Source organism: Pelmatolapia mariae, unplaced genomic scaffold, assembly GCF_036321145.2.
Source record: "Pelmatolapia mariae isolate MD_Pm_ZW unplaced genomic scaffold, Pm_UMD_F_2 NODE_ptg000431l+_length_32360_cov_1, whole genome shotgun sequence".
Classification (NCBI taxonomy): domain Eukaryota; kingdom Metazoa; phylum Chordata; class Actinopteri; order Cichliformes; family Cichlidae; genus Pelmatolapia; species Pelmatolapia mariae.
Genome location: NW_027052117.1, coordinates 23,581 through 32,360, shown reverse-complemented (window position 1 = coordinate 32,360; position 8,780 = coordinate 23,581). Strand labels below are relative to the sequence as shown.

The following is an 8,780-nucleotide window of genomic DNA, read 5'->3' as shown; positions in this document are numbered from 1 at the left end:
ATGTAATATTGGTAATTTTTTCTCTAATGATAAAAATTTTATTTCTGAAGAAGTTCATGAAGTCATTACTAGTTAACGTTAAAGGGATTGTTGGCTCAGTAGAGCTCTGACTTTTTGTCAGCCTGGCTACAGTGCTGAAGAGAAACCTGGGGTTGTTCTTATTTTCTTCAATCAGTGACGAATAGTAAGATGTTCTGGCTTTGCGGAGGGCTTTCTTATAAAGCAACAAACTATTTCTCCAGGCTAAATGATGATCCTCTAAATTTGTGACACGCCATTTCCTCTCCAGCTTACGAGTTATCTGCTTTAGGCTACGTGTTTGAGAATTATACCACGGAGTCAGGTACTTCTGATTTGAGACTTTAGTTTTCACTGGAGCTACAGTATCCAGAGTCGTACGTAGTGAGGAGGTAAAATTATTAACAAGATAATCGACCTCTGTTGGAGTAGCGTTCAGGTAGCTGCCCCTGCTCTATGTTGGTACAGGGCATTGAAGATGATAACAGTGGGTGATTATATTCTTAAACTTAGTTACAGCACTTTCAGAAAGACATCTACTTTGATAAAGTCTACTCTCCACTGCTGTGTAATCAATTATTGTAAATGTAAATGTTATCAGGAAATGATCAGACAGCAGAGGGTTTTCAGGAAACACTGTTAAATGTTCAGTTTCTAAGCCATATGTTAAAACAAGATCTAGAGTGTGATTAAAGTGGTGGGTGGGTTCTTTTACATTTTGAGAGAAGCCAATTGAGTCTAATAACAGATTAATGCAATGTTGAGGCTGTCATTTTTAGCATCTACATGGATGTTAAAATCACCCACAATAATTATTTTATCTGAGCTGAGCACTAAATCAGATAAAAAGTCTGAGAAATCAGAGAGAAACTCTGTGTAAGGCCCAGGTGGACGATAGATGATAACAAGTAAGACTGGTTTCTGAGTTTTACAGCTGGGGTGGACAAGGCTAAGCATCAGGCTTTCAAATGAATTAAAAGTCTGTCTTGGTCTTTCGTTAATTAATAGACTGTTAATTAAACAACTGTTGCACTTATAATGATGCATCCATGTCTTTTCAAGTTGGAAGAACAGGCCAGTAATCCAAAAACGTGCCAAATTTGTAGTGTTTCTGTAGTCTATAGTGGAAAAAAGCATCTAAACAATAAGCATGCATACTAAACACAAAGTCTAATCATTAGCAGAAAACAACATTAACAAAATATAATTATAATAGAGATGAATTAGCAAGTCAACAATAACACAAGAACACTAACACCAAAGAAATACTTAAAACAGAACAATAACAATCGTACTCACAGACTCTGGCACAAATACCTCTTCTTGCAAAGATCCTTTGCGTTCTTCATGATGTGACTCAAACACCGGTGGAGAATGGGTATGTTGAAGTTATCCGTGTCTAACTGTCCTGTGATAACCTGGAAGTATCGCTCCAAAAGGTCTTCCAAACTTGCTCTGCAGAATGTTCCAGCAATGGACTGGAGAAGCACCAGTGAGCCATCACATCATTACTGGCCTTGTGTTTGCCCTGCTTCCATACATTTGTGTAAGCCTCTGTTTGAAATGCTTGTAGAAAATATGTAACAGAAGCAGTGGTATGGTCACATGTTACAGAAGTTGCTGTTGGTAGAGGTGATGATGCCTTGAAGGCATTTCTAACTATAACTTCATACACATAGTACGGAGTAGCAGAAGCATCATCTTTAGAGATAATGCTTCCTGTTGCATCCAAATATACTATGTGGTCTTTGCACCGCTGGTAAAACACTGAAAGTGTTTCTTTGGACCACAGCATTATACCTTTTGGATGCAGGAGGCACTCTCTGAAGGACTTCGTTTGGAAGTCCTTGCTGTCTGTCTATTAACATTTGCAGACTGGCCGTCTCATTTAAATGAGGTCTCTGTTTTTTTCTGTGGGACAAGGCAATATTTTTCAAGACCTCTTTAGATGGAGCCTCATCCCGACACCCTGCTTGGAAAGCTTTTTCTGGTATTTGATTTAGAGAATCCAGAGAAAGACTTCTTGGCATTTTGGTTTCCAGTTTTTCTGCTATTACATCTCTGGACTGTCCACGCACAGGTCTTGTTTTTATTTCCTTTGTGTTGTGGCACTCCTCACCTCCTTGGAAAAGCACATCAGCCTTCAAGGGTTTTTTCATCTTTAACCTCCACTTTCACTGGACAGTCTTAAAACGGCAGTATGCCGTACATGAGAATACAGCCGTCTTAGACTGTGACTGACTGGTCTTGATGGTCTGCCTCTTAAATCCAAAACTGCAAAATGGGTGTACTGACTTAATGCCAGTGGCTACAACATTAGTCCACTGCATACCTTTGAAAAGCCTCCCTTTCTGTGTTTTTTAGGTCTTGCCAGTCTTTCTGGTCAATGAAAACAAACATGGCTGCTGTGGCAAAGAGCATTTGTAGAATTCCTCTTCAGCATTACTACTGTCACTTCTGTGTGATGAATTTCTACTCCAGTCCTATAATGCATAAAAAGAATTTATTAAAAATAGGTGATGTAATTTCATGACAGAAATGTGGAAAATACTTTACCTTTTCGAGGGATGTAGACGTGATGGAGACACCAGTTTGTTTCAATTCAGGAGAAATGTTTAGGACGATGCCATTGTCATCACTGTCTCCACAACATCCTTTGAATATCATTTTATTTGTCAAAGAAATAATTTTTAAATAGAGACATTGTTTTCATCGAGTAAAAGTAGTTCAAAGTAATGTAATAAATAATTCCAACCTGTTTGAGCAAATAGAGATTCATTTCCTTCCATTGCAGATGGACACATCTCCAGTGTTTCCTTCATCCTGAGTGTGAAATAATTATTAACTCATGAGTACAGTAAGGTAAAACAGGAACTACATGTTTTAGTTTAAAAGGTTTAGCATAGAGCTGACTCTATATTACAAATATAATAGATGTTTATATAACCTATGCAAAATGGAAACTGGATAATAGAAATGTGAAATCAACTCCTCTGTATTGCACGGTGTCACAGCAAGTTCTTTAGTAGAGTTTAAAGCAATGTTTGTTGGACACCACAATGTTGTGAAGCCTTATATATATTTATATGGCTTTTATATGAAAATATTGTCTTCTGCAGTGTGGACATAATACAAGTAATTTACTTACTTTATGTTAATGAGAGTGTGGGGAGTGAGCTGGAGGGCAGGGTGGGCTGCTTTTAACCATGTGAAGCACTTTGTGCTACATCTTTGTATGAAAAGTGCTTTATAAATAAAGATTGATTGATACACACACAGATGATAAATGGACTGATTTATATATATTGCTTTTCTACTCTCCCGGAGTACTCAAAGCGCTCTGTACAACATACCACATTCACAACACCTCATACATGCACTTCTAAAATCAAGTGAAACTAATAAACATTTACACACATTCACACTCCGATGAGCGCATCAGAGGGCAACTTGGGGTTAGTATCCTGCCAAAGGATATTTGGCATGCAGACTGAGCCAGGAATCGACGAGTATACCTGCTCTACAACCTGACCCACAGCCACCCAGTAGCAAATATAAATCATTTATATTTGTTTGATACAATATTGAAGCACAAGCTAGGCAGTGCCAAAGGTATTGGTGGTTGATTTAACTTACATTTTAGAGTAAACGTTAAAATCTGCATGAAAATGTGAAGGAAAAAAGTGTAACACCCAAAAAGCAAAACATAGAAATTCCTTTAGTGAAACAGCAGAATTGAAATAAAAAAATAACAATCTTAATGTACCCTGCTCAAAGACTTGAATGGGTGTACTGTAGGTGGCTAGAGCCATATGCGTTTGCCCTTCAAACAACAACGGTTCCTGTTTTTGTGCCTCCATCCATTAATGCAATATGTCTCATGTTAGGTGTGTTAAGGTTCAAAATATTGAGGGGGAATCCAAAAATAACCACAGATCCAGCCTGGTGCAACTTAGACGGCATTTTAATGAATACACATATGCGGAGCCATACTGTTCAGATTAAGTATTGAACTAACTACCATTGTCAGAACAAAGACTTTATAGGGTTGGCAGTCTTCCTGTTACCAGGCAGACTCAAACAAAGCATACGTCACTCCGAAACCACAATGACTTTTAACATAGTTTAAAACAGAACATCTTCTTCGGGTCGAAGCCAGGTGCTTCCTCTCAGCCCGCCTCCGCTGTCGCTTATCTTCTGGGACATCTGGTGTACTTCCTGGAACAGACTACCACGTACACCTCGACTTTGCAGCCATAAGCAAAACATCATTCACTCTTACCTACTAAATGAGTCTATCTAATTTGTGTGTGCGTGCACGTGCGGGGGCGCGTGCGTGCTGTGTACTGCGTACGTGTCATGACCTCTCTCACTATATGTGTCTGTATGTGTGTTTATGGGTGTCTCGCCCTTAAATGCTCTCACATCTCACCCGCTGCACTTCTGACCTTTCACCAGAACAGAGGCTCATCCTTACATATAATAACCTAACTAGAACTATATATGTAATCTACTGAATAAATGTTATAATCAAAAGCCTCTACTAAAAGCTTAATACAGTTTCATATCCTACTCACAGTACTTGCATGCAGAGTCTGCTTTCAGTTTCACCTCTGCAAGAGCCTGCAACTTCAAAAACATGTACTTCCTGTCGCTGCAGCTCAGTCTTCTCACCCACTGAAGACTCCAGTGTAAGAATATAAAAACATTCAAAAGCCTTTAAAATTATAAATTCAACTCAACAGTTTAAAGTGGTTCTTCTTGGACCTGTAATAAAGACTAATATAATACCAATATATTTGAACATCTGAATGCATCTGAATGCAACATCACTCTCAATCATGAAATGGTAATGATGATTATACTAATAGCCACAAAAATATCTTCCTCCTGACAGGTGTTATTATTAACCACTACACTATGGAGTTACCACTACACTACAATTGATAGAAAACCATAAATTCATGTGTAAATGATTGTTTAACCATGTAAACATTAATACAATTAAAAAATGTAACTTTTGAATTCATAACAATATATGTAACATCAAAGAAATCCTGTAATTTTGTTTTTACGTACCAAAGAAGATGTGTTCTCTCCAGAGGTCCCACTATCACCTTCAACATGGATATTTTTGGGTTTGTGTCTGACTTCCATGGTTCTCTGTTTAATACACATGTAGTCATTACATTTTCATCTCTCTGTAATGTAAAACAGTATCCTTCCACCTAGTTATACTTAGGTGTGCCTGTGCAAGGCACAATTTTTATTATTCATCCACTGTTCTTCAGGTCTAAACAAACTTCTGTTGCTCACTCAATCTTTGCTCTGTAATTCATTCAGAGCTTAATAAATGTTTGCCACTCTCCTTGATAAATACTAAGTCCAGAGTAGTATTCAGACTCTAAACATAGATATCATAGAGTGCTTACCTTTTGGTAGTGCAGAGCAACATGATTAAGTGTTGTACGATTTGTACAATGATTTGGCACTCCCAGGTCTTTGCACACGTTACTCCAGGATGCGTCTCCTCGGTGAACACGGTGTTTCTTTCTGTTTTGTGGTTCGGAGAAAGTCTCAATGCATTTTATTATATGTTCATGTTTCAGACGAATTCTCCGTGTCTGTAAATGCAAGTAAAACAATTAAATAAAATAGATAGATCTAGAACTATAAAATTATATTTTAATTTTTTTACACTATATAACTTCAAAATATTGTTCAAGGATAAAACTTGCCTTTCCAAAGGATGGAAATGTGGAGGTTCTGTAACACAGATAAGAAATTAAAAAACAAAGGCTTCAATGTATTTGCCAAACAGTAACATTTTCAGTTTTTGTCATGAACTTGTTATATTTACATATTTCCTGTATTACTCGAAATGATATATTTAAAACCTCTGGGGTGAGCGAAATGGTCTCGGATGGAAACAGACTAATCACATTATTGTTAACGCACCATTATAGTCAAAGATATGGACAAAGCAACAGTCTTATAATTTGTGTTTCGGGTTCAAGGAAATAAGCCTACGTAGGAAAAGTTATTAAATTATGTATTGAAATCAAATTTATTTCTAACAAATTTGTTTAAAAGTGGTTGTTTGTTTATAGGGGCTACCGAGAGCATCACGTGGTTATAACACATCTATTACGTAATGTGTCCCTACTTAAATACATAGAACTCAAAAACACGTTAAAACTAAATTTAAGTGTAAAAAAAGTAATAGGAAGCAAATAACATATGAAGCAAAAAGCCATAAGGAAAACTTCATAAAAGTTTTTGTCAATAAGGCAAACGTAATGATTTGCAGCTTAAGCTAATTTCATGCTTACCTTATCTGTCGTTTTGCGTCACTCATGATTGTCTGTTGCAGAACCACAGGAACTCGTAACTTTTCCAAGTTTACAAACGTAGTTTGTTTAACACTGTCAAGTAAAATTGTAATTCCGTAGTTCCTACAGTTGTTGAAGCATGTGCACGCATCACACCGCCACCGCAAGTACTTGACTCATTGGGCTCTAGACTACTATCACCTTCACCCTTAATCAGCATCCCGGATGAAAAGGTCACCGGATATCATCGGACGCATTTCAGAAAAGTAAAGTAATGTTTAGAAATGTTCATAACTCATACTTGCCTGTTCAATTTTGATGATTTGGATAATTCCTGTTAGTTACACATAAATAGTGTTTACAGATGACCTTTGACTTTATATGTTCAATTAAGCAAAAATGTTACAGGCAACGGTTGAAAACTGTCAAATTACTTTGTGTCACATTGAAAAAATATTTTGACGCATAAAAATAATTAAATATATTTCATTTAAAGATATTTGAAATGAATTTTACAAAATAATTTAAAAAGTCTTTTTTTGTAAAATTGCATTATGGTATAATAACCTTCATACTTCACTGATGGCTGAATACTCTTGAGCAACTGTTTGGTGATTTTGTTAATTGGTGTTATGGAAAAATTGTCCAGGTTTGTTGGAGTAGTTTTGGAAGATGATGACACATTGGTTGAGTACAGGAAAGTGTGTGTAGGACTTTTGAAAAACATTGACAACTGGTCCCCATCATTGTGAAAATAAATAAAAAAATGTCTCCTAGAAAGCTAAATATTGAAAAAGATGAGTAAAACTAAAAGAATTTGATACTCAGCACTGCTGTGCATTTTCGTATTACAGTGTAAAAACAACCAACAGTAAAAACAGAAAACAATGACAAAGAGATAAGATAAGATAACCTTTATTAGTCCCACACGTGGGAAAATTGCTTTGTCACAGCAGGAAGTGGACAGTGCAAAAGTTATAGAGCAAAACTGGAATACAATAAGAATAAAATACTGTACACAAATATACAAAATAGAATAAAATAAAATACTATATATAGTAGAATAAATAGAATAAAATATACAATAGGATAAAAATAGAATGAAAATGCTTTATACAGATAAGAGAAGACAAAGTGACATTTTTAACTACTACTGGAGGAAGCCAGAGTACCCAGAGAGAACTCATGCAGACTCCAGACAGAAAGACACCAGCCTGATGCTGGAATTGAACTCAGAACTTTCTTGCTATGGGGCAACAGTGCTAAACACCATGCCACTGTGCAACTCAGATTAAAGGATCTGAGATTAAAATGAGTATTTAAAGACTATCAAAATTACCTTTTTGAAAGCTATTCTGCACCTCAGTGTGATTTTATTTATGCCAAAAATATACATATTCTAAAGAAGAATCAGAATCGGAGAAGCTTTATTAATTTGACAGGGAAATTGAACACAAGTTTCCTGTAATTTCTGAGGAATTTTACAGTAAATCTGGCTGAAACTTGGCACACGGGTACAGCAGGTGTCCAGAGGAGGAATCTGTTGAAAGTTTGATGTCAATTACTCAGGATGATTTTTAATGAATTTCTGAATATGCAACCAGACTGTCACGATGGCTGTATTGGGCTGTTCCATTGCAATTGGTGTGTATAAAGCAGCTGCATTATAACCAATCTGCTCCTTTGTGGCCTTTAAAACAGCCTTAAATAACTGTTGTTATATTTGTTTCTGCTCCTCTTGGACAGACGACTCTTGAAAAGACATTTTTGAATTTCAATGTGACTTTAACTGGATAAATATGGGATATATAAACGTCTGCAACAAACTGATTCCAGCTTCTACCTCATGATAGGAATGTTTTTGTGGCTCAAGATGACCTGATATCTTTCATGATGGAGACATTTGACACATGTTTCACATATTATAGACCAACAAGTTCTTCATAGCAGTTTAAATACGGGGAGTCACTTTTGGGCCCAGCAGATAAAACAGAGCCAATATTTCCTTCTTTATTTAAGTGACGTGTGTCACAGATGTGACCTAGTAAAGTGTAGCTGAACATTAGTAACGTTATTAACACTCTCAGCTCGTCCTTGTTCCAGACCTGAAGATCCTCTTCTTTCATTCAGCAGCAGCTTCAGGTCTCTGATGGTCCAGGCTTGTTGTTGGGAAACAGCCCTGCTGGGATGATGGTGTCCTCACAGAAACAGTCAGTGATGCTGTTGATCTCCATCACAGAGCACATCCCAGTCTGCAGTCTCAGTCCTGCAGGGCCTCGCTGGCTTCCTGACTCCACCCAGTCAACAACAGGAAGTGTTTGCAGGAACAAAGTGAGGCTGTGGTCAAACAGGAGTTTTTATCTCCTGGCTCTGACTCTCACTGCGGCCCCGCTGCTGTGTCAACATGTGTTTGTGCTAAACAATGATGGA

The 8,780-nt window shown here is 37.1% G+C and overlaps 1 long non-coding RNA gene across 1 annotated transcript; it reads right to left on the bottom strand.

Annotated features, from left to right (window-relative positions):
• Positions 1–2,769: 2,769 nt before the first annotated feature.
• LOC134623141 (uncharacterized) lies at positions 2,770–5,604 on the bottom strand. The gene is made up of 3 exons (XR_010093238.1): positions 5,451–5,604; positions 5,098–5,181; positions 2,770–2,841 (listed from the first exon to the last, which is right to left on the bottom strand). It is a non-coding gene; the product is annotated as an uncharacterized LOC134623141 (long non-coding RNA).
• Between the last annotated feature and the right edge of the window lie 3,176 nt (positions 5,605–8,780).